This window comes from Chiloscyllium plagiosum, unplaced genomic scaffold, assembly GCF_037043375.1.
Source record: "Chiloscyllium plagiosum isolate Xiang-an unplaced genomic scaffold, Cpla_swu_hap1 HiC_scaffold_31, whole genome shotgun sequence".
NCBI classification, from domain to species: Eukaryota; Metazoa; Chordata; class Chondrichthyes; order Orectolobiformes; family Hemiscylliidae; genus Chiloscyllium; species Chiloscyllium plagiosum.
In genome coordinates this window covers 48167928-48195661 of record NW_028270169.1, presented here as the reverse complement: position 1 = coordinate 48195661, position 27734 = coordinate 48167928, and the positions used below count along the sequence as shown (strand labels likewise).

The window sequence follows — 27734 nt, the reverse complement described above, 5'->3', positions numbered from 1 at the left end:
GTGTTGCTGCTGCTGCTGTTTAGTAGTGTCCATGAGTTGTGCTACCCATTTAGAATGTGTCTGTCAAGGCCAGTCTGGCTGCCAGAGAATGACAGAGTGTAATTTCATAAGATTGAACAAAAAGCCACCTTTAGTCTTTGCCTGTAAAAAAAAACAATCTACAGGGATAACTGGTTACTGAGATGCTCAAGGGTGTCCTTGACTGTTGAAAGAAGCTGAAAAGACATTTGGGACTGGTATGCTCAAAGATATTTGAGTAATTACTTTTCCTGTCTTCCCGCATGAAGAAACAGCATGAACAGCAAGCTATGTGGAATAGGAATGGTGATTCAGCCCCTTACCTTCACTCTGCCATTCAATTAGATCATGGCCGATCTGTGTTCCAACTCCAATTACCTGCCTTAGCTCCATATACCTTGATAGTCGAAAAGTGTGGTGCTAGAAAAGCACAGCCAATCAAGCAGCATCCAAGGAACAGGAAAGTCTACTTTCTCTGTGTTGGAGTCACAGTGGAGTCACTTTTTCCATGTACCTTCATACCCCGACTCAACTAAACAGGAAATCAAGATTAATCTTTAGGCAGAGTACGGTTAGAGATAATTCGCCCTGGGCACACAGAGGCAAATCATTCATCCGTTTGAGGCCGTATGTTGTATTGTAAGCTTTACATTAAATTTGGAAATATCGGTGCTATTCTGTGAGAAAACTAAACATATTTTGGTACACAATACCCTTTCACAATATGGTCTTCACCTTCCCTCTTGAGTGGACATAAAAGGCCACAAAGTAATATTGGTAAAAGTGTAGGTGAATTCTTCCCTTATCTTAGCTAACTTTTACCCCCAAAACAGCAAATTATCTGCTCATTTATAATTGGAAATGATTGTGAAAACTTGCTGTACACATCTTGACAGCTGCAAGATGACAGTGATTGTTTTCCAGAAACATAATTGGTGGTAAAGTGCTTTCAAATATGGTCAGGATATGACAGGTGCAACATGAAAGCAGATCGATTTTGCTTACTCCTGGATTATGTACTGGTGACCACATGAAATGCTAATAGTGTGCTCCTGTCTATCTGAACCAGAGCAGCGTTTTTATTCCCCATTAAACTGGCCAGTATATATCCTTAACCAGTGTCACTAGCAGATTATCTGGTCATTATCATAATGTTATTTTTGGGAGCTTGCTTCATGCTGTTCTGTTTTCTATATTACAACAATGACTACATTTCAAAGTACTTAATTGACTGTAAACACTCTGAAATGTATGTTTAAATGCATTTTTTTCTTTTTTTCAATGGGCTGTAAACATTAACCTGTCAGATCATTGCAGTCAGGCTAAACTATTTACTTACAAGTGCCAGATATACATAGTGAGGGTTGGAGTCTACGAGCTGGTTTTACAAAGCTGCAATACCTGGAGAAAACTGGATAAGAATATGCATTGGGATAAAAAAGCTAAACCCATGAGGTAAAGTAAGGGTGACTGCTCTTGACATCAAGGCAAAACTTGACAGAATGTGTCATCAACAAGCCGTACCAAAACTGGAGACAATGGGAATCAGGTGAAAACTCTCCACTTGTTGGTGTCATATCTAACACAAAGGAAGATAGTTGTAATTGTTGGAGGTCGATCATCTCAGCTCCACAGCATGACTGCGGGACTTCCTCAGGGTAGTGGCAGAGGAGCAACCTCTTTGGCTGCTTCATCAATCACTTTCCTCCCAGTATTATAAGGCCAGAAGTGGGCAATTTGCCAATGATTGTACATGTCCAGCATCATTCATGACTCATAGCTGCTAATTGTCCAAATGCAGTACAAACTTGACAGCATCCAGGCTTCAGTTGAAAAATGGCAAGTAAAGAATGTGCAATACAAATGCCAAGCAATTACCAGCTTCACCAAGATAGAATCCATCCATTGCCCTTTGACATTTAATGGCATTACCATCAACATCCTGGAGTATCATATTGAACAAAAAGTGAACCAGACCATCTATATAATTACTGTGGGACTACAAGAGTGAGTCAAAGGCTAGGAATCCTGTGGCAAATAATTCATCACCTGACTTCTCAAAGCTGTCCACCTGCAGTGCCATCTATCTTGCCTGGAAGTTCTAGAATACACAAGAAGCTTAACACTGTCCAGGACCAAGCTGCCTGCTTGGTTAGTCCCCCATCCATCACCTTCAGCATTTACTCTCTTCATTACTGATGCACAATGGTAACTGTGTGAACGGATGCTGCCTGACCTGCTGTGCTTTTCCAGTGCCCCACTTCTCGACTCTACCATTTACAAGGTGTGCAATAAAGGCTTCTTTGACAGCATCTTCCGATTCGTGTGACCTTAACTAACTAAAAGGACCAGAGCAGCAGATACAAGGGGAGCACCAGCAAATTCTTCCCTATGGCATATACCGTTCTGTCTTGCGAATGTATCATTGCTCCTTCATCGTATCTGGATCAAAACCCTGTAATCCCTGCATAACAGCACTTTTGATGTTCCTGAACCTCATAGGCTGCACTTGGTTTAAGAAGGTAAATAAAGATTGGCAGTAAATGTTGGCTTAGCCTGTGATACCCAAACCCATGTATGAATTTAAGTAACAGGTGACCAGACAATTTACAAATCATGATACAGGGCTTTTGTTGTGTAGAGGGCAATGGGGAATGGAGATGATGGGGAAGAAGTGCCAAAACTATCACTAGTCTTACTATTCAATATAAAAAGAAGCTATACCATAAACATTAGGATATTTATAATTTTATTGAAGACTGATTTCTATGTTAATGCCACAAGAGATGTCATAACGTAAAGACAAGATTCCTGGGCATATTGAATGAGTTGGGCAGCATCTGTGGAGAGAGAAGCAGAATGGAATCTTTAAGGGTCTGAGTGATGCCATCTTTTCATAAGCGGTGTGGCGAGATTAACACTTGTTAAGGTACTGAGTGATAGCCCAATTTGCCACATGAATATTCCCATTGTGATCTTATCAAACTCACTGAACAAACTGGACATTGTGAAGACATAACATAGAGGGCAGAGTGGGTGCTTGGCAGGTTAAACTTGCCACTTGCTTCCATCCCTGGTTAACACTAGGCACCAGGACCTCAGGGCAAGTACAGTGGGCACCAGCCACACTCACCGCACATCCACAAACATTGGCATCCAACATGTGCCAGTCTTTAAGAAGTCTTGGCACATCCCTGATCAACGTACAGGACACTTCTGCCCTCAGTGCTCAAGCTGCACCATGAACTAACATTGAACTCCATCATTGCAGCAAGAACACTTTGCACTCAGGAACACGCACCCAGCTCATGGACTGGACCAGGCTGCATCTCCCGCCTGTTCGCCCGCTGTCATAGTACTCACTCTGTCTGAGTCAAACTGGATGCTCACAATTCTGGCAGTGCATTGCCCCACCTTGCATGTTTTTGTTTTACCCCCTCCCTCTGCCAAGCAACCAACATCATATCACTTCTGTTGTGCCTTGTTGTTTAGTGCAGACACAAAGGCACAAAGCTTGTGATGATTGGTAGTGGGTCTCAGTCAAGTTCAAGGGCCTTTGCTCAGGTGGTCCTGGCACACAAAGTCAAAGGCAGTTTCTGATACAGTCAGGCCCTGCAGGATCATCTCAGAGAGGGTGACAAGTTGAATATCAATCAGCCCACCACTCAACTTGCCTTTTTCTGCCCTGATTTCCTCCTGGGCATTCCTCCAGCTGAGACTGCTCTAACTGGAACTGGAGTGGCACAGTCAAGTGTTGTGGACTCCATTACTGATCTTGGGAGAAGAGGAGGCTCCATTTCTGTGCCTGTCCATCCTACAGGACCTCCAGGTGCAGCTTTCTTCTTATCTGTCATGTCTGAGGCAAATGTCAGGATGCACAACGCTTGTCTGGGTATGTAGTGGGCATCCTATGCCAAGAATGATGGTCATTTCCAGGATCTCCAGTAAGTTGTTTTGGGAATGGAGCTTGGTAAGATGGGTGGAAATTGGATGTGATACATTCCATGGGGTGCGAACAGCAATTCACATGGTGAAAGTTGGGTAAAATTTGACAAGACATCATGGTCAGCCTTGCAGCATGAATTACTCAATAAAATACAGCTTGGAGTTTCATGGCATAGTGTTCTAATTGACCTGTAATGTTAATCTCTTTCTTCATATATGCAGCCTGAGAGGTGAGTCTTACCATTATTTACAATTACAGCATTTAAAAGGCATCTGGATGGGTATATGAATAGGAACGGTTTAGATGGAAAAGGGCCAAGTGTAGGCAAATGGGACTAGATCAGTTTAGGTATCTGGTCAGCATGGACGAGTTGGACCGAAGGGTCTGTTTCTGTGCTGTATTTCAGAGTTACAGCAATTATTGTGTTTTCTTTTGTATGGGAGGGTAAGGAAATACTGAATTCAGATGTTATGACAATCGTTGACATCCATTGATACTGTGACAATAATCAGTTCCTTGAACTCATTATCCATTTTCCTGTTCTATTTGGAAGCTGTCTACCTTGACTTATTATTCTGCATAGGAGAAAGTGAGGACTGCAGATGCTGGAGATCAGAGCTGAAAATGTGTTGCTGGAAAAGCGCAGCAGGTCAGGCAGCATCCAAGGAGCAGGAGAATTGACGTTTCAGGGATGAGCCATTCTTCAGGATTTCCTGAAGAAGGGCTTATGCCCGAAACGTTGATTCTCCTGCTCCTTGGATGCTGCCTGACCTGCTGCGCTTTTCCGGTAACACATTTTCAGCTTATTATTCTGCATGTTTATTTGATTTAATGTGTACAGATGTGTGCTACAGATCTGAGGAAGTTCTAGGGTAAATTGTCCCCCTTTTTGTCTTACCTTCTGATGAATGCAGTAAGATATATTTTTCTACAAGGGAAGTGTTTTAAACCCTTTGAGTGTCATTGCTTTAAAGGCTGAAAAGATACAAACAAGCTTTCTGGCGACTTTAAATCAGAAGAAAGAATGAATGCTTAATCACACAACATATGAAATATAAATGCAATGAAAACATCCACACAGTCTCTCTCTTTCTCTGTCTCTCTCTTTGTGTCTCTCTCTTGCACAAACACACACACTTACCCTCCCCCGACACACATACCTTCTCTCCCTCATGCACACATTCTCTGTCTCTCACACACACACACAAATTCACACACTCACACACGTATTATCTCTCTCTCTCTCACACACACACACACGCAGATGTACACATACACACACACACACACTCGCACATGCACTCTCACACACACACACCCTTATGCACGTACAACATTCTCACACATATACACACACACACTCACATGCACACACATACATTCTCTCACACACTGACACTCTCACACACTCACGCATGCACTCTCACACATGCACACACCCATTCAGACACTCATGCACACATACACTCTTGGACTTCTCACACGCACTCACGCACACACATATACACTCATGTACACATACGCACGCACACACACACGTGCACACAAGAAAGGATGAGTTTTACTGATGAACGCTTACAGTTATGTCATTAACAGAACAAGAAGAAACAAATTAAGCATTTAATTTAATTCTGTACAATAGATAGCATTGTACATCTGATTAAATCTTTCATTTGGTTCTCTGAAGATAAATCAGTGTTGAAAGTCTCTGCTTTTTTTGCCTGATGTTATGACCCACTTTGCAGAGGTGAAGACAACCTAGCTCCCCCACCTACACCTTCTGACTACCTGGGATGACTGTGTTAGGCAGGATTCCTTGCTGGAGGATTGATCTGTTGGGTCTCCAGACAGACCTAACTCCTGGAATAATAAGATGTTTTATTGCACGTCAGCCATGTGATCAGATGAACTATATCTCTATTAACCACAATGTGATGTTATGATGTTTGAAGTCATTACTGTATAATGGGGGATGAATGATGCTGTTCAAATTGGCTTATGGTAAATTGGGTCTCTTCCTATCTCGCTTTGTTAGTTTTCAATTTCATAAACATTGAGCTTGGGAGAAACAATTGTACTTGAGTTTCTATAAAAACCTAGATAATAGGAGTTGTAAATTTGAAAGGAATTCTCATATTTTGAATAAATTTTCAGGGGAGGGTCCTCCACCCCAGGGAAATATATCTTAAAATGACTTTCCAAAGAGTTCATCATTGAGCAAAAACCACAAAAAATCATTGATCCCTTAGACTCCATTTTGGACCAAATGAAATTGTTCATATGTCAACTTTAAAAAAAGGTAAAAATGTCCACCATCTCCATAGGTTCATGAACATATCACAGGATCACAGAATAGTTACTGTGCAGATGCTGGCAATTCAGCCCATCGTGTGAGCTGACTCTCTGAATTTTTTTTTCCCCACTTAGTGCCTTTTTCCCACATTCTCCCTGTAACTCTGCACATTCTTCACATTGAAACAACAATTGAAATTGCTTCCATTGCACGTTCAGGCAATGCATTCAAGGCCTTAACCACTGGCTGTGTGAAAATGTTGTTCCTCATGTTGCTGTTCCTTTCTCGAGTAGCAAAATGTTTCCCTTATTTGGTCTGTCCAGCCTTTTCATGACTTTGAACTTCCCTATGGAATCTCTTCTCAGTCTTTTTCTCTTCATGAAAGTGAGTCCCAATTCTCCCCTTTGGGATGCAAGCATTAGATGAATCTTATAAAGGGAGTTACAAAATAGACGTTCATTTCCCACACCTCCCCACAGCATGTTAAGCTGCAGCTTTGGAATGAAATCAGGATTTATGTAGCACAGACAAATGTTAAATGCCAGAATGGAAACCCAGCCAAGAACTGGAACGCTTTGGAAAAATTGCATGATCAAACACACAGCAAGTACTATTCACCAAGAAGAGAAATATTTACATTTCTGTCTTTTTTCTCATGTATAACTAAAACCTGCGCTCTATCGTTTTGGAAAGAGTCTGACCTGGCACTCTGCACAAGTCTATCTCAAACTCTCAGCCATTGTTTAATCACAATCCATACACAGCAGGCTACTTCAGTAATACCTAATTAAAACAATCTGCAATCTGGCCCGTTTCCCTTACATTGCGTAGTTGACTGTAGTCTGATAACTGCCTCTCCATCTTTGGGCCTGTCATTTTTGTGTGAAGACTCTGTTGGACAGGCACTGAAAAGAATACGAATCCTAATGTTCTAATATTCCTCATCATGATGTCAAGGGTGGGAAAACTCTAAACTAAATGTACACGACCTGCCACTGACCAGTACATCTAATGGTCAACAGTAGCATTGAAGAGCAACCAAGGTTAAGGAGACGGGAGCTCTTCAGATTAGGTGAAAGAAAACCTTGTAGTTATACAGTGCCTTTCCCAACCACACAGTGCTGTAAACTTCATGACTGTCAATGAAGCATGTTTGAAATGTAACTGCTGTTGCAAAGTACAATATATGCGTCAGCAGCCAATCCAGCACAAGAGCAGGCCATTTGGACCCTCAAACCTGTTACACCTCTTCACCAGACCATGATCATATTCATAATCATCAAGGACCTATTTATCTCTGCCTCAAAAATATTCAGAGATCTCACCTTAACTACTCTTTGGGGAAAAGAGTTCTAAAGGCTCAGGATTCTCTGAATGAAAATTGTCCTCCATGTTAAACAGGAGACCCTAATGTTCAAACAGTTTCCTTTTGTGCTGGGATCTCCCACAAGGTAAAATTCCTCCAGCCAAAGTTCACATTTTCCCATGTTAGACTCCATTTGCCAAATTTTTGCCCACTCGTATAACTTTTTTACTGCTCTTTATAGACTTTTTAAGCCCTCTTTACAGCATACATTCCTACCTATCTTTGCATCATCAGCAAATTTAGCACCCATACACTTGGTCCCTTTATCCAGTCATTAATAAAAATTGTAAATGGTTGAGGCCCCAACACTGTATGGCACACAACTTGTCACATCCTGCCAGCCCAAAAATGACCTACTTATGCCCACCCTCTGCTCCTGTTAGCTGACTAATCTTCTATCAATGCTATTTTGTTACAACCCTATGCCATGAACTGTTACTTTGTACAGTAATCTTTTGTCAAAAAAGCCTTTTGGAATTCTAAGTACAGTACATCCATTGGTTTCCCTTTATCTATGTGTTTGTTACTTCAGCAAAGAACATCAATAAATTAGTCAAATATGATTTACCTTTCACAAAACTATGTTGACTCTGCCTGATTTACTCTGGTCCCTGAAATAACTTCCTTTGTGATAGATTGCAGCATTTGTTAAAAACTCATTCACAGGATGTGGGCATTACTGCCAGGCCAGCATTTCATGCCCATCCCTAATTGCCCAGAGAGGCAGTTAAGAGTCAAATACATTGCTGTGGATTTGAAGTCACATGTAGACCAGATCACGTGAGGATGGCAGTTAACCTTCACTAAAAACATTAAAGAATCAGATGGGGTTTTCCCAACAATCAACAATAGGTTCATGGTCATCATTAGACTCTTAATTCCAGATTTTCATTGAATTCAAATTCCACTATCTGCTGTGTCAGAACTCTAATCCAGATCCCCAGAACCTTACCTGGCTGTCTAAATTAATAGCCTCGTGACAACACCATTAAGCCATCGCCTCCCAATGACAGTTATTAGGCTAACTGTGGTTTTCTGTTTTCTGTCTCCATCCTGAATTCGTGGAGTTACATTCACGACTTTACAATTTGATGGGACTTTTCCATAACTTTATGAAGTTTGTAAAATTAAAGCCAATACATTCACTGTCTCAGCAGCCACTTTAGATTTTAGTTCTCTCTGTCTCCTTTCCCTGGTGATTGTGATTGTTTTAAGTTTCTAGTTTACTTTTGCATTCTGATTCAGTTATTTCTGGGATGCTATTTTAATTTTCATTCCTGCAAGTGGACAAAATAGCTTTTCAATTTATCTGCAATTTTTAAAATTATTTTCCCAGATTCTCGAGCACCAGTGATCATTTCACTTACTCTTATACCTTTTCAATACCTGCAGAAACTTTTATCTTGCTATCTAGCTTTCGCTTGTCTCTAATTTCCCCTTCTATCTTTTAGTCATTCTTTGTTGTTATCTTATATTCCACCAAGTCTTCTGACCTACCATCTATTTTCTATCATACGTTTTCTATAGTTGGCACCCATCTTTAACTACATTAGGTAGTCTTGGATGCTGTGTTTCCCCCTTAGAACCTTTCTTTCTCACTGGATTGCAACTACAGTGTTCCAAATTGTCTTTAAATGTCTGCCACTATATTTCTATTGACCTATCCCTTAATCTAGTTTCCCAGTTTGCTTTAGCCAGCTTTGCCTTCCTGCCCTCATAATTGCCTTTCTTTGAATTTAAATCATTGATGGTCTCCTGCAAACTAAGTGAAAAATTCAGTCATGTTATGATCACTACTACCTAGGGATGTCTTTACTATGAGGTCATTAATTAATTCTGTTCCCTTGCATGTTAGTTTAGCCTGCTGTCAGGTTGGCTGAAGAACATGCTAGGAACTAACTATATAAACTCACCATCCAGGTTAGTCTTGCAATTCTGATTCATCCAATCTATAAATAGATTAAACTTATCCACAAATATCTTTGTACCTTTCTCATAAGTTCTCTTTCTCACTTGCATGTTTATATAGCTTCCCTTTACGTATATCTATACTACTTGCTTTAACTGCTCCCTGCAGAAGCAAGCATCACATTCAAATCACCCTCTGCATAAAGAGTTTCTCCTAGCTTTCATTATTCATTTAGTGACCATTATCTATTTACAGTCTCTAGTTGTGGCCTTACATCAAGCGAAAACATCTTCATGTCTGCCCCATCAAAGGTTTTTAGAACCTTAAAGCCCACTATCCTGGTGCCTTCACTATTCGAGAGTCCTAGCCAATGTTACGAGCTCATCTGTTTTAGGTGTTGGTTGAAGGCGCATGTTGCTATGAGCTGGAGTGATTTTCCTTGCACATTCTTGTATCCAACTGTCCACAGATGAGGCTTAGGTTTATCATCTTCACTGTACCTCTATCAGTGCAGCATTTCCTCAGCACTGCACAGTGAAAGGCTATTGTCAACCTCGATGATATACTTGGCTCTCTAAAATGGAACTGGAACATGCAGCCTGTTGGATCAGACATGAGACTGCTACCAAATGAGCCAAGGTTCACAATTCTCCTTCAAACTGGGCATTTTTCTGGGTCAAGTTAGTCATCAAAATGAATAAATCTAACTGTTCCAAAAATAACTTGGCTGTCTATGATTTCTTTGGTATCAGTATGGATGGGAGTTTTCCATTGTACCAGATGTTGCAAATTTGAGCAGAAAGCACTTTCACCACTTGCATCAAGCCATTTATCACCTGATTTCTCGGTAGGCTTTTTGTATTTATCAAGTATCAAGAAAAGCCGTTCAGAAATGAGTGGAATCAGTAATCTGCTTTCATTTGTTACCCCATTCCCAACACCCCCGCCTTCCGATTTGTTTGCAGTCCACCACCCCTGACAATTACTTCCACCACTTCTCCCACTGACCTCACGGGTTCTATTTCTTTGTAAAATGACTTTCTCTTCCTCTTGCAATATGCACATGAACTTTGCAAACCCAAAGCCAATGACATTCTCTTTCTGTCAAGTTTGGCTTGTCCACTCTTGTTTCATAACAGTTGCTGTCAGCTCATCTTCTAAAGACATAACAGAAACTTATCCTTCTTTCCTTATTAAATCATCAATTAAGGTCCCTGAATGCATCATCACCACTGAACCTATGGCCTCTCCTAGCAAAGCATTATTCTTGGGTTACCTCCTATGTATTTCCTGATCTGCCCACAACCTGAAGCCTGGACAAGATAACTTATGACAGTCAGTGTGATTACAATACCACCATGGTTCGTTCCACCACCTCCACCCCTATTGTTCACCACTCCATTTCCTCTGCTATACAATCCATCTTTAAAGTGCTATTTTCTTCTGGGAATATAACATTGAGAAAAATGATCAGCCATGGTTTAGAATGGCAGAGCAGGCTTGGGGGCTCAATGGCCGACTGCTACTCGTGTGTTACTCTTGGGTCATGCCTCTAGCTCTCAATCACACTCCTGTTGGTTCACCATCACAACCTCGTCCTCCATTTATTAGGCCTAACTTTCTCCAACTCTTCCATAGTCACTCTGCCTTGCGACCTCATAATACTGCTGGAAATCTGGATGAAAAACAGAAATTGCTGGTCAGCAGGTCAGACAGCATCTGTGTGCTCCTTCCTTCCCTGCCTTGTTATTCTTGCATCTTCTGGTTTTATTTGCTTTGCTATTTCCCTTGAATAGCTTCTTAGAATCCTCTTAGTTTGATTGTTCTTGTAATCTTATCTTGTCCTTACCTGTATCCTTTCCCAACTCTTAACTTAATGCTCTTCTGAGCCTGTTGTAAAGCAGCACTCTGACGTGAGATCTGTATCAGGGGCACTCTGTAAATATTTGTGTTTCCTTCTAATGCTGCAGTGTTCCATTAAGAAGATCTAAGTTAGTCAACCAGAGACATTTTTTTTTGGTTAACTCAGCACCTTGCATGTCCTCACTAGGTTTAGCAGAAATAGATGTTTTTTTTTGCAGATGATTGTTTTCCTGATGGGGTTTGCTCATGTTCAAGGTCATTAGATAACCATACTCAGGACATTGATTTGAAAGCATTTTCCTGAAAGTTGCTTTTTTGCCATGAAAGAACAAAATAAATACAGATCTGAACAATACTCTACCCACTCTCCTGCCACGCATCCAAATGACTCATCCCATTCAATCAGAAAGAAACACTGAACAGCTCTGAATAGAACACACAAAATGGTGAATGCATTATTTTCAAGGGCATTAATGTTATTTTGTTTGAAGAGGGCTTAGCTAAATTTCCTGCTTCTGGGTTTGTTTTCCATTGTAAATGAATCACATAGCTTTAGCTCCAGAACACCTGACAAATCCGAGAAAAGCTTGGCTTTGTGTCCCAATTAAACCAGCTGTTCTCCATCCAGAAAGCTGTGTGAAATTGGGGAGATTTTAACTCCTAGGAACATGTGTGCTGTGGCTGGCGGGAGGTGAACATTTTTCAAGTCTTTAAACCAGACTGTAATCACTTGTAGTTTTAAACAGAGGAGGGTTGGCCAAGCCATTCTTATCAATGGAATAGAAGTTTAACAATGCAAATAAAGCCCTTCAGCCCATCACATTTACACCAGATATCAAACATCCATCCACACTAATCCCATTGTTCACACTTAACCTGTGTCCTTGTATGCTATGGCACTTCAAGTCATAGAGATGTGCAGCATGGAAACAGACCCTTCTGTCCGACTAGTCCATGCTGACCAGATGTCCTAACCTTATCTAGTCCCATTTGCCAGCATTTAGCCCATATCCCTCCAAACCCTTCCTATTCATGTACCTATCCAGATGCTTTTTAAATGTTGCGATTATACCAGCCTCCACCACCTTCTCTGGCAGCTCATTCCATACACGCACCACACTCTGTGAAAAGGTTGCCCTTTAGGTCCCTTTTATATCTTTCCCCTCTCACCCTAAACCTATGCCCTCTACTTCTGGACTCCCCCACCCCAGGGAAAAGACTTTGTCTATTTATCCTATCCATGCCCCTCATGATTGTATAAACCTCTATGAGGTCACCCCTCAGCTTTCGATGCTCCAGGGAAAACAGCTCCAGCCTATTTAGCCTCTCCCTATAGCTCAAAACCGCTAACCCTGGTAACAGCCTTGTAAATCTTTTCTGAACCCTTTCAAGTTTCACAACATCCTTCCAATAGGAAGGAGACCAGAATTGCACGCAATATTCCAAAAGTGGCCTAACCAATGTCCTGTACAGCCGCAACATTACCTTCCAATTCCTATACCTAAATGCTCTGACCAATAAAGGAAAGCATACCAAACGTCTTCTTCACTATCCTATCTACCTGTGACTCTACTTTCAAGGAACTAAGAACCTGCACTCCAAGGTCTCTTTGTTCAGCAACACTCCCTAGAACCTTACCATTAAGTGTATAAGTAGTGCTAAGATTTGCTTTCCCAAAATGCAGCACCTCATATTTATTTAAATTAAACTCCATCTGCCACTCCTCAGCCCATTGGCCCATCTGATCAAGATCCCATTGTAATCTGAGGTAACCTTCTTCGTATTCACTACAGTTTCAATTTTATTGTCATCTGCAAACTTACTAACCATACCTCCTATGCTCATTTGCAAATCATTCATATAAATGACGAAAAGTAGTGGACCCAGCACCAATCCTTGTGGCACACCACTGGTCTCAAGCCTCGAGGCTGAAAAACAACCATCCACCACCACCCTCTGTCTTCTACCTTGGAGCCAGTTCTGTATCCAAATGGCTTGTTCTCCCTGTATTCCATGAGATATAACCATGGGGAACCTTGTCGAATGCCTTACTAAAGTCCATATAGATAACGTCCACCGCTCTACCCTCATTAATCCTCTTTGTTACTTCTTCAAAAAACTCAATCAAGCTGATGAGACATAATTTCCACACACAATGTCATGTTGACTATCCGTAATCAGTCCTTGCCTTTCTAAATATGTGTAAATCCTATCCCTCAGATTCCCTCCAGCAATTGGCCAACACCGATGTCAGGCTCACCGGTCTATAGTTCTCTTGTCCTTACCACCTTTTGTAAATATTGGTATCACGTTCGCCAACCTCCAGTCTTCTGGCACCTCACCTGTCACTATCGATGATGCAGATGTATCATGGCAAGGGGCCCACCAATCACTTCCCTAGCTTCCCACAAAATTCTAGTGACACCTGAACAGGTCCTGGGGATTTATTCATCTTATGCACCTTCAAAGACATCTAGCACTTCCTCCTCTGTAAAATGGACATTTTTCAAGATGTCACCATCTATTTCCCCATATTCTATATCTTTCATGTTCTTTTCCACAGTAAACACTGATGCGTGGGTGGCATGGTGGCAGTGGGCGGCACGGTGGGACAGTCGTTAGCACTGCTGCCTCACAGCGTCAGAGACCTGGGTTCAATTCCCGCTTCAGGCAACTATCTATGTGGAGTTTGCACATTCTCCCTGTGTCTGCATGGGTTTCCTCTGGGTGCTCCGGTTTCCTCCCAAAGTCCAAAGATGTGCAGGTTAGGGTGAATTGGCCATGCTAAATTGCCCTTAGTGTTAGGTGAAGGGGTAAATGTAGGGGAATGGGTCAGGGTGGGTTGCTCTTCGGAGGGTCGGTGTGGGTTGTTGGGCTGAAGGACCTGTTTCCACACTGTAAGTAATCTAATCTGAAAAAAAAATTCATTTAGCTTCCCCCTTTTGTTCTTGGTGTATTTGTAAAAACCTTTTGGATTCTCCTTAACTCTATTTGCCAAAACTTTCTCGTGTCCCCTTTTTGCCCTCCTGATTTCCCTCTTAAGTATATTCCTACTGCCTTAATACTCTTCGAAGGATTCAGTCAATCTCTGCTGTCTATACCTGACATATGCTTCCTTCTTTTTCTTAACCAAACCCTCAATTTCTCTAGGAGAAAGTGAGGACTGCAGATTCTGGAGATCAGAGCTTAAAAATGTGTTGCTGGAAAAGCGCAGTAGGTCAGGCAGCATCAAAAGAACAGGAGAATCGACATTTCGGGCATAAGCCCTTCTTCAGGAATGAGGAGGGTGTGCCAAGCAGGCTAAGATAAAAGGTAGGGAGGAGGGACGTGGGGGAGGGGCGTTGGGAATGCGATAGGTGGAAGGAGGTTAAGGTGAGGGTGATAGGTCGGAGAGGCGGTGGGGGCGGAGAGGTCAGGAAGAAGATTGCAGGTCAAGAAGGTGGTGCTGCCTTTATTCCTGATGAAGGGCTTTGCCCGAAACGTCGATTTCGAAGCTCCTCGGATGCTGCCTGAATTGCTGTGCTCTTCCAGCACCACTGATCCAGAATCTACATTCCCTGCAGTCAGCCCTACCCCAGCTCAGGACAACACTCTCACAGACCTGAAAAAGGACCTCTACTCTTCTTCATCCACAGAAGAATCCATACACTAAACAAACAGTTCTTCCCAGCCATATCGGAAATTAAAGATAGTAAGTACCAAAAACTTTCATGTACTTACGCCCACACTCCGGATTCCTCAACCGTTCCAGAATCTTCCATTGGCCTCCGGAAGCGCTCGGGCGCCATTAACCATGACGCCACGAACCATGACGTCACTTCCGCCCCCACCGACCATACAGCCTCCACGATCGCCAGGAAGACCATCGCCGACAGATTCGCGGCCTCCGCGGGGTCCACAACAGCCGGGAACAACACCGTTTCTGCATTCGCCGCAGCCACTTCCGCCCCCGGAATTGTCGTCGCCGCATCTACTTCCACCCCCAGTGACGTCACTCACCTGCACACCGACCACGCCGCATACGTCTCCGCCCCCACACTGATCCCCGCCCCCACGCCGATCCCCGCCTCCACGCCGATCCCCGCTCCCACGTCGATCCCCGCTCCCAAGCCGATCTCCGCCCTCATTTTCACCATCCCTGCCGTATTTTCACCATCCCTCCAGACCTCCCCCTCTCTGAGGATGAAAGATCAGTCCTCAGCAGAGGCCTCACCTTCATCCCCCTACGCTCCCGGATTAAAGAATTCAACACGCGGCGAGACATCGAGCATTTCTTCCGCCGCCTTCGTCTCCGCGTCTACTTCTTCAACCAGGACTCTCGCCCACCCTCTGACGACCCCTTCTCCCGCCTCCAACACACCCCGTGCTGGCCTCTTACTCTCCCTTCATAGCTAACTGCGGCCGGGACATTGACCACCTCAACCTGTCCACCCCTCTCACCCACTCCAACCTCTCACCCTTGCAACGTGCAGCCCTCCACTCTCTCCGTTCCAACCCCAACCTCACCAACAAACCGGCAGACAAGGGAGGCGCGGTAGTAGTTTGGCGCACCGATCTTTACACCACTGAGGCTAAACGCCAGCTCGCGGACACCTCCTCCTACTGCCCCCTTGACCATGACCCCACCTCCCATCACCAAACCATCATCTCCCAGACCATCCATAACCTCATCACCTCAGGGGATCTCCCATCCACCGCCTCCAATCTCATAGTCCCACAACCCCGCACCGCTCGTTTCTACCTCCTGCCCAAAATCCACAAACCTGACAGCACCGGACGACCCATTGTCTCAGCCTGCTTCTGCCCCACTGAACTCATTTCTGCATACCTTGACATGGTCCTGTCCTCCTTAGTCCAAGAACTCCCCCCCTACGTTCGGGACACCACCCACGCCCTCCACCTCCTCCATGATTTTCGCTTCCCCGGCCCCCAACGCCTTATCTTCACCATGGACATCCAGTCCCTGTACACCTCCATCCCCCATCACGAAGGCCTCCAAGCCCTCCGCTTCTTCCTCTCCCGCCGACCCAACCAGTACCCTTCCACTGACACCCTCCTTCAACTGACTGAACTGGTCCTCACCCTGAACAACTTCTCTTTCCAATCCTCCCACTTCTTCCAAACCAAAGGAGTAGCCATGGGCACCCGCATGGGCCCCAGCTATGCCTGCCTCTTCGTCGGATATGTGGAACAGTCCATCTTCCGCAGCTACACTGGCACCACCCCCCACCGTTTCCTCCGCTACATCGATGACTGTATCGGCGCTGCCTCATGCTCCCACGAGGAGGTTGAACAGTTCATCCACTTTACTAACACCTTCTACCCCGACCTCAAATTTACCTGGACCGTCTCAGACTCCTCCCTCCCCTTTCTAGACCTCTCCATTTCTATCTCGGACGACTGACTCAACACGGACGTTTACTATAAACCGACTGACTCCCACAGCTACCTAGATTACACCTCCTCCCACCCTGCCTCCTGTAAAAACGCCATCCCATATTCCCAATTCCTTCGCCTCCGCTGCATCTGCTCCCAGGAGGACCAATTCCAATACCGAACAACCCAGATGGCTTCCTTCTTCAAAGACCGCAATTTTCCCTCAGATGTGGTTGACGATGCTCTCCACAGCATCTCCTCCACTTCCCGCTCCTCCATCCTTGAACTCCACCCCTCCAATCATTACCAGGACAGAACCCCACTGGTCCTCACCTACCATCCCATCAACCTCCACATACATTGTATCTTCCTTCGTCATTTCCGCCACCTCCAAACAGACCCCACCACCAAGGATATATTTCCCTCCCCTCCCCTATCAGCGTTCCGGAAAGACCACTCCCTCCGCGACTCCCTCATCAGATCCACACCCTCCCCCAACCCAACCTCCACTCCCGGCACCTTCCCCTGCAACCGCAAGAAATGCAAAACTTGTGCCCACACCTCCCACCCCACTTCCCTCCAAGGCCCCAAGGGATCCTTCCATATCCACCACAAATTCACCTGCACCTCCACACACATCATTGACTGCATCCGCTGCACCCAATATGGCCTCGTACACATTGGGGAGACAGGCCGCCTACTTGCGGAACTTTTTAGAGAACACCTCTGGGACACCCACACCAATCAACCCAACTGCCCCGTGGCTGAACACTTTAATTCCCCCTCCCACTCCGCCAAGGACATGCAGGTCCTTGGCCTCCTCCATTGCCAGACCATGGCAACACGACGCCTGGAGGAAGAGCGCCTCATCTTCCACCTTGGAACCCTCCAACCATAAGGGATAAATGCTGATTTCTCCAGCTTTCATTTCCCCTCCCCCCACCTTTTCTCAGTCCCAACCCTCTGACTCAGCACCGCCTTCTTGACCTGCAATCTTCTTCCCGACCTCTCCGCCCCCACCGCCTCTCCGGCCTATCACCCTCACCTTAACCTCCTTCCACCTATCGTATTCCCAACGCCCCTCTCCCAAGTCCCTCCTCATCTTTTATCTTAGCCTGCTTGGCACACCCTCCTCATTCCTGAAGTCGGGCTTATGCCCGAAACGCTGATCCTCCTGTTCCTTTGATGCTGCCTGACCTACTGCGCTTTTCTAGCAACACATTTTTAACCTCAATTTCTCTAGTCATTCAGTATTCCCTACACCTACTAGCCTTTCCTTTCACCCTAACAGAGAATACTGTCTCTGGACTCCCTTTACCTCATTTCTGAAGGCTTCACATTTTCCAGCCGTCCCTTTACCTGTGAACATCTGCCCCGCCCATCAGCTTTTGAAAGTTTTTGCCTAATACCGTCAAAATTGGCCTTTCTCCAATTTAGAACTTCAACTTTTAGATCTGGTCTATCCTTTTCCATCACTATTTTAAAACTAATGGAATTATGGTCGCTGGTCCCAAAGTGCTCCCCCACTGACACCTCAGTCACTTGCCCTGCCTTATTTCCCAAGAGTAGGTCAAGTTTTGCACCTTCTCTAGTAGGTACATCCACATACTGAATCAGAAAATTTTCTTGACATTCTTAACAAATTCTTCCTGTAGCATTTGTATCCTGGAACATTAAGCTGCCAGTCCTGTCCACCCCTGAGCCACATTTCTGTAATTGCTATGATATCCCAGTCCCATGTTCCTAACCATGCCCTGAGTTTATCTGCCTTCCCTGTTAGGCCTCTTGCATTGAAATAAATGCAGTTCAATTTATCAGACTGACCTTGTTCTCTGCTTTGTCCCTGCCTGCCCTGACTGTTTGACTCGCCTTTGTTCTCAACTGTACTAGTCTCAGGTTGACCGCTTACCTCATAATCTCCCTGGGTCCCATCCCCTCTACCTTAATAGTTTAAATCCTCCTGAGCAGCTATAACAAATCTCCCTGCCAGTATATTAGTCCCCTTCCAATTCAGGTATAATCCATTCTTCTTATATAGGTTACTACTACCCCAGAAGAGATTCCAATGATCCAAAGATGTGAATCTTTCTCCCATTCACCAGCTCCTCAGCCACGCAATCATCTGCTCTATCCTTCTATTCCTACCCTCACTAGCTTGTCGTCCGGGAGTCGTCCAGATATTACTACCCTCAAGGACCTCCTTTTTAAATTCCTGCCTAAGTTTATATGTTCTCCCTTCAGAATCTCATCCTTTTCCCTTCCTATGTTATTGGTATCAATGTGCACAATGACGTCCTGCTGATTCTTCTCCGCTTTGAGAATATTATGCACTCTCTCTGAGACATCCTTGATCCTGACACCAGGGAGGCAACACACCATTCTGATTTTTTTGCTGCTGACCGCAGAAACGTCTGGTCTGTGCCTCTGACTAGAGAGTTTCTTAACATAATTGATCGTTTGGAACCTGACGAACCCGTCATTACATTACAGCCAGTCTTGACCCAGAAACTTGGTTGTTCGTGCTTCATTCCCCTGAAAGTCCATCACACCCTACATTTTCCAAAGCAGCATATTTGTTTGAATTGGGGATAGCCACAGAAGACTATCTGCCTGCCTATCTCTCCTATCTTTCTTACCACATCCACCTGTCTCTATCTGCGTCTTTTCTCCCCTCCTATAACTGCCATCCATCATGCCCCCTTACTCTTGTAAATTTTGCATTGCCTCTAACTGTTGCTCCAACTGATCCATTTGATCTTACAGGATTCGCAACCAATGACATTTATTGCAGATATAATCCTCAGTAACCCATAAACGCTCCCGAAACTTTCACATCTGACAGTTTTGCTCCTTCCAACCTTCAGACCCAGAAAATATCACCATCGTATTGCTCTTCAAAATACTGCTCCAGGCTAACTTAATACTTATGGCTCATATTTTAAAAATTTAATCAAGACACAAATATCAATAAAAACATATAATCAAGAAAGAACCCACTCTTCTCACTATTGTAGATTTATAGCAAGTCTATACTTAAAACTGTTCACTTATCTGTTTCTGTGCTGTGACCTCTCCCAAATCAAATTCCTCCAAGATCAGTTGTGAATTTTGCTGTTTAAGTTTTCCTAGGTGCGCTGCAATGTCCAGCGATACATGATTTCAACAGCAAAGGCAGTAACTGCGTAGATTAACTGTTGTGTCAGTTAGCAGTGGAGGTTTCTTACTCTCTCCCTTACAGAGCATGTGCTCGCTGCCTTTGTCTGTCTTTCTCCCTTTTAAAAGTGCCGTTGTTTTGACTTTCTTTTTGCTCCAAAGTTCCAAAACAATTGCAACAGCATATAAAACAGTAATTGCTGTTCCTGGAGTTTGAGGAAATCACCTCCAACACCTAAAATATCTCAAAAAGGAGCAGCTGTTACAGCTACAAATTTTTCCCATCCTCCATCTTGGATTAGTGTTCACCTAAATAGATTTAGACTTTATTGTAATGAGTACTCAAATACTGGAATATAAAGTCCCCATTTTTCTGGTGTCATCTTAGTATACAAAAGATTAAAAACAGAAAGAAAAGAAACAGCCAAAAGAAAAAGAAATGCCCAGAATACTCCCCCACCTCCTTCATGAATTCTCGCTGCCAGAAAATCAAAGCCACACAGTCCATTTCTAAGTCTGCAAACACTCAGCTGCCCTGACACCTTGCACACCACTGCAGCTGGAATGTCACTGTCTCTGCCATCAGTTAGGTAAAAACAGTGACTGCAGATTATGGAAACCAGATTCTGGATTAGTGGTGCTGGAAGAGCACAGCAGTTCAGGCAGCATCCAAGGAGCTTCAAAATCGACGTTTCGGACAAAAGCCCTTCCTGATGAAGGGCTTTTGCCCGAAACGTCGATTTCGAAGCTCCTTGGATGCTGCCTGAACTGCTGTGCTCTGCCATCAGTTACCTTGGCCCTGCCATAACTTGGAGCTGCAATGCCACTGCTGGAACTGCGTCCCCACTTTTCGGTGTCATCTTGTGTCCACCGACATCGTTATTGCAATGGGTCCACAGAAGATATTGCAATGGGTCCACAGAAGTTGCTAGCTTCTGAACTGGATCAATGGTGCTGGAAGAGCACAGCAATTCAGGCAGCATCGAGGAGCTTCAGCAAAATCGACATTTCGGGCAAAAGCCCTTCATCAGGAATAAAGGCAGAGAGCCTGAAGCGTGGAGAGATAAGCTAGGGGAGGGTGGGGGTGGGGAGAGAGTAGCATAGAGTACAATGGGTGAGTGGGGGCGGAGATGAAGGTGATAGGTCAGGGAGGAGAGGGTGGAGTGGATAGGTGGAAAAGGAGCTAGGCAAGTCGGACAAGTCCAGACAAGTCAAGGGGACTGCAAGTTTGAAACTAGGATGAGGTGGGGGAAGGGGAAATGAGGAAGCTGTTGAAGTCCACATTGATGCCCTGGGGTTGAAGTGTTCCGAGGGGGAAGATGAGGCATTCTTCCTCCAGGCGTCTGGTGGTGAGGGAGCGGCAGTGAAGGAGGCCCAGGACCTCCATGTCCTCGGCAGAGTGGGAGGGGGAGTTGAAATGTTGGGCCACGGGGTGGTTTGGTTGATTGGTGCGGGTTTCTTGGAGATGTTCCCTAAAGTGCTCTGCTAGGAGGCGCCCAGTCTCCCCAATGTAGAGGAGACCGCATCGGGAGCAACGGATACAATAAATGATATTAGTGGATGTGCAAGTAATACCTTGACGGATGTGGAAGGCTCCTTTAGGGCCTTGGATAGAGGTGAGGGAGAAGGTGTGGGCACAGGTTTTACAGTTCCTGCCTTCCATATCCATCAAAATTTTACCTGCACGTCCACTAATATCATTTATTGTATCCATTGCTCCCGATGCGATCTCCTCTACATTGGGGAGACTGGGCGCCTCCTAGCTGAGCGCTTTAGGGAACATCTCCGAGACACCCGCACCAATCAACCAAACCGCCCCGTGGCCCAACATTTCAACTCCCCCTCCCACTCTGCCGAGGACATGGAGGTCCTGGGCCTCCTTCACCGCCGCTCCCTCACCACCAGACGCCTGGAGGAAGAACGCCTCATCTTCCGCCTCGGAACACTTCAACCCCAGGGCATCAATGTGGACTTCAACAGCTTCCTTATTTCCCCTTCCCCCACCTCATCCTAGTTTCAAACTTGCAGTGCCCTTGACTTGTCCGGACTTGTCCGACCTGCCTAGCTCCTTTTCCACCTATCCACTCCACCCTCTCCTCCCTGACCTATCACCTTCATCTCCGCCCCCACTCACCCATTGTACTCAATGCTACTCTCTCCCCACCCCCACCCTCCCCTAGCTTATCTCTCCACGCTTCAGGCTCTCTGCCTTTATTCCTGATGAAGGGCTTTTGCCCGAAACGTCGATTTTGCCGAAGCTCCTCGATGCTGCCTGAATTGCTGTGCTCTTCCAGCACCATTGATCCAGAATCTGGTTTCCAGCATCAGCAGTCATTGTTTTTACCCCTAGCTTCTGAACTGGGCCCACCACACCGTAGTAGCCGGTTCCTCGTTCTGGCTTACATTGCTGCTGCTGTCCTGATGGTTCCTGCCTTTCCCAGCCTTTCAGCCGCTGAGCTCCATGTACCCACCACCATCTGGTTGAAAAATATTTTCCTCAATGCACTCTAAGCTTCCTGCTTCTTACCTGAAAACTGAGCCACCTGGTTATTGAGGGGAAATGTTCCTCCCTGTCGATCCTATCTATGTCCCTCTACCTTAGTCCACCTCAATCAGGTTCTCTCCTCAGCCTTGTCTGCTCTAAGGAAAACAATTATAGCCTATCTACTTTCTCCATAATGCTGTTGGTGAATGTTTTTAAAGGCATGTTTGTGTCTCCATTTTAGCAGGATTTTAATTTTTAACCTGATGAGACCAGGTTTACCAAGGTTTAAGGTGGCCTAACAGATAAAAAGAGTTAAATAGGACCAACTCAATGAGATAAATGCATTTACAGCACAATTCATGGGCTAGGAGGAGTAGGAGTGCTTCATTAGCTTGACTCCCTCCATACAGACCATTGATCAGCTAACACCTCCCACTCACATCAATCTCTGACCCACTCTGTCCCCAGTTTTCCATGGCCTTTACCTTCAGTCTTCATCCGCTCAGCACCCCATTCCAGATCATCTCCCGTTTTGAATTTCTGCACCCCGTGCAGTCTGGATCACTATCCTCTTACATCTGAGATCTCTCCCCTCCATCCACCCCACATGCTGATCTGAGACTCTGAAAGCAATGCAAGATATTGCCCACAAGGCGATCAAGCTGGAGGGTTTGAGCTTTCGGGAGAGGCTGAAAAGGCTGGTGGTGTTTTCCCTGGAACATCAGAGGCTGAGGGGGGGGACCTTATAGAGGCTTATAAAATCATAAGGGGCATGGATATGGTGAATACTTAATTTTTTTCCTAAGATGGAGGACTCCACAACTAGAGGGCATAGGTTTAAGGTGCGAGGGGAAAGATTTGAAAGGGACTTGAGGGGTATCTTGTTCACGCAGAGGGTTGTATATGGAACAAACTGCCAGAGGACGTGATGGAGGCTGGTACAGTTACAACATTTAATAGGCATCTGGATGGCAATATGCATAGGAAGGGTTTAGACAGATGTGACCAAATGCAGGCAAATGAGATTAGGTCCAATTGGAATGTCTTGTTTGCATGGACAAGTTGGAATGAAGATTCTGTTTCTGTGCTGACTCTATGACTGTATGCATCTAAGCAGTACTTGCCTCGTCATAACCTGCTCACTGACACTCAGGGTCAGGGTTCTGCCAGGGCTACTTGGTATCTGACCTCATTACAGCCTTGATCCAAGTATGAACAAAAGAAATGAACAGCAGAGGTGAGAGTAACAGCCCTTGACATCAAGACAGCATTTTACTGAGTGTGAAATGGAGGAGTCTGAACAAAACTGGATTCAATAAGAGTCTGAAGGAAAACTTCCCCCTGAATGGAGTAACATCTAGTACAAAGGAAAATGGTTGTGATTGCTGGTTGCTGGAGGTTAGTCATCTCAGTTCCAGGACGTCCCTGCAGGAGTTCCTCAGGGTAGTGTTCTAGGCCCAACCATCTTCAGCTGCTTCGTCAATGATGTTTCCTCCATCATAGAGTCAGAAGTGAGGGTGTTCACTGATGATTGCACAATGTTCAACACCACTTGTAACTCCTTGGATACTGAAGCAGTCTGTGTTCAAATGCAGCAAGAACTGGACACTATCCAGGTTTGAGCTGACGAGAGGCAAGTGACATTTACACTACACAATTCCAAGGCAATTACCATCTCCAATAAGAGAAAAATCTAACCATCATTCAATGATATTGACTTCATTGAATCCCTCACTACCAACATCCTGCGCATTACCAGTGACCAGAGATCAAAGTGGGCTAGCCATATAAGTAGCTACAAGAGCAGGTCAAAAATCTAAGAATTCTCTGGCAATAAGCTCACCTCTTGACTGCTCAAATCCTGCCCATTATCCACAAGACACAAGTCAGGAGTGCCCCCTGCCTTTTTGGATGTCAAGGTAGACAAACAGGAGGTTGGAAGAATACAGCAAGCCAGGCAGCATCAGGAGGTGGAGAAGTCAACGTTTCGGATTAACCCTTTTTTTTTGTTTGGTGCCAGAAATATGGAGTGTTACTTTGATACTCCAGTTACATTTTCGACAGGATGACATTGACTTCTCCACCTCCTGATGCTGCCTGGCTTGCTGTGTTCTTCCAGCCTCCTGCTTGTCTAACTTGGATCCTAACAGCTGCGGTTTTTTTTCTCTCTTCTATGGATGTCACAGCCGGTCCAACAACACTCCAGATGCTCAACACCATCCAAGAAAAAGCAGCCTCTTTGGTTAACACCCCATCAGACACCTTAAATGTTCCTTTTCTCCATCTCCAGCAAGTAACCTTTCAAATCTCACACCATTCTTGACTTGGAACTATACCATAATTCCTTCACTGTCACTGGGTTAAGTTTGGAATTCGCTTCCTAGCCAGCACTGAGGGTATCACTACAGCATGAGACTCAACCCTACCTTCTCAACAACGATTGTAGATGGACAATAAATGTCCACATGATCAAATAAAAAAAACTCTGCTACCTCCCCGCTCTCTGTTTGTGAGAAGGAAACTCCGCTCCTCTGATACATTCAGCAAGTCTTTGCTTTCTCTGCAATTCCTCACTTCTCCTTTTATCCCTCCAGTACACCACTCATCCTGAGCCTTACGCAATATGATGCATCTGTTCATGTCGCCACCCTCGCCAAATATTCTGTTTTCATCAAATAAATATGCTACTGTATCTCACTCATAGGTTCGTTCTTCCACCCCTTGCAGGAGAAAAGAATACACCACACAGAGTTGAAGTGGAATACTCGAGGTGGCTTACCATGCACCAGCACAGATACTCACACAATGCAGGGTCCAGTTAAACACTCGGTGCACTTAATGATTCACACGTGGTAACTCGAGCTGATACAAGGGCAGGAGAAGCTGTGAAGAGTTTTTGTGGAGGGTACAATCCTCTATTAGCTCAGCTAAGCTGATGACAGAACTGATCATTGAGGAGGTTGTCATAGAGATGGAGAATGCTAGAGGGGCTTGTCAACTTATCCAGATAGCCAGACACGACACACACATGATGCACAGCAGAGAAATGATGGCAAAGTCTATCTCCAACTAAAGTGGTAAGGATAGTAAGCCTTGAAGAGTACGGCCACCTGCCTAGAAACTGAAGCACAAGTTAGCATTAATGACTAAAAATAATAGAGGTTATAACTATAATGTGCAAGAGATGTCTGTTGCCTTAAATATACTGGCAGATACATTATTTGTGGCATTACAACATATCATGGACCTTCACCTAACTGCTGTCCTGCATCACCGTAAGAGGTTTGTTTTGCCCCTCTGCATAAGTGGTGGAAGCATTTCCAGGCTGATTAACCATATCATGAACACTACTTCCATGAGCAACAACTCTCGCAGTGGGAACCTGGAGCTTCTGCTCCAGAGGTAGGGCACTACTCACTCTACAACTACAGTGACTCTATAATAGGAGCAATGTGGCACTGGCATAGAAACAGGATGCTGGCAGAATAGGACAATGGAGTTGGGAACTCTATTCAAAGCACTCCTACGTTGCATCCACTGGAAACATCAGGAAATGCTAATGTGAACTGACACATATATCAGAGTGAGGTCTTTGTGGGCTTCTTAATCTTTAAGAATAATTTCAGACCAAGTGTAATGCTTCCAAAGTTTTGTCGCTAATGGTTAAAATCAGTCTGTTACTTTTCATAAATGTAGTGATGACGATCTTGAAAGATATAAACACTTCTTCCATCCTCATTCATTATGCAAATCTGTTCAAGAGAATAGAGCAGTCCTTACATTTCAAAGGCATAATGCTACTAATTAAGCCAACCTCCACCTCTGCTGAAGTCACAAGGGATGCTACTTTAGAAGTAGTGGAAAGCTATTGTCATTCACCAAGCGTATGCATGTGGGTGTTTAACAGAATTTTGAGTTGTTAAGTCTCCTTTTTTTTTTGTAATAGCATATAAAGTGTAATTATTTACAGCACTTTGTGGTCGTACCCATTATCGTATCACGCGTGTTAACTCATGATGAATATCAAAGTTGGTCTGAATAATCAGCAGATTATGCCATTATTCAAGTCAAAAGTTTACGTGAATCTGTATCTCTTGATCAATATCCATGTGGGGAAGTGCTGTCAGCTGGACAGATTCGATTGTTCAATTGGTAATAAACACCTATCTGCCACAAAGAACCGTAAGAAGCAAAGATTCATGAGGGGGAAGATCAGTGTCTCAACCCTAAAGCAGCCTGACCAAAAATAGGAATTTCAAAAGTAATCTGAGAAAATCCTCACACACTCCACTCCATTTCAGAACAAATGTGCCTGGTCCTTTAGGTTCGATCATCATTGTCACCAGGACCAGTTCAATGCAGAAATATATGACCTCTTGCCATAAAAGCAAGTGGTCTACATTGCCTGGCAGAACAATCCAAAGTTGCAAGTCAAGAAGACAGCACTCTAACAGTTCAAGACTGATGGTTAAAGACTAATTCAGAACATAAATGAGATGTGATAGAAAGAATTGTATGATTGGCTGTGATCATATTGAGTGGTGAAGCAGGCCTAATGGGCCAAATGGCTTACTTGTACCCTTACGTCTTCTGTCTTAGGTTTCATGCTGTGGAAGCTATTGAAGTGTCTCCCTGGTACACAAGGATTACCAGAAGGCATTCAATGCAGTGCCACACAACAGACTTGTGAGAAATATTATGTTTATAGTTTGTAGTTATAAGCATTATAGTTTATGAAGAAAATGAGCAACAGCAAAATGGGCGGACTAATAGGAAACAGAGAGTAATGGTCAATGGACATTTTTTCAGGCTGAGGAAGGTTTGTGGCGAAGTTCCTCAGTTGTCAGTATTGGGATTCCTGCTTCCCATGATACATATTAATGATCTAGATCTTGGACTGCAGGGGGCAATTTGAAAGCTTGTAGATGATGGGCAGCATGGTGGCTCAGTAGTTAGCACTGCTGCCTCACTGCACCAGGGTCCCAGGTTGGATTCCAGCCTTGGGCCAACTGTCTGTGTGGTGTTTGCACATTCTCCCCATGTTTGCGTTTCCTTCAGGTGCTCCGGTTTCCTCTCACATTCCAAAGATGTGCAGGTCAGGTGAATTGGCCATGCTAAATTGTCCATGGTGTTTGGTGCATTAGTCAGAGGGAAATGGGTCTGGGTGGGTTACTCTTCGGAGGGTCGGTGTGGACTTATTGGGCCGAAGGGCCTGTTTCCACACAGTAGGGAATCTAATCTAATAAAAAATACAAAACTCTGATAGATGATTTCAAAATCTTGAAGAATCTGGATAGAGTAAATAGGGAGAAACTGTTCCCACTT

At 44.5% G+C, this 27734-nt stretch overlaps 1 protein-coding gene across 1 annotated transcript in view; it reads left to right on the top strand.

Annotated features, from left to right (window-relative positions):
- rasa4 (RAS p21 protein activator 4) overlaps positions 1-27734 on the top strand; it is a 267884-nt gene that overhangs the window by 142030 nt on the left and 98120 nt on the right. The window lies entirely within an intron of this gene.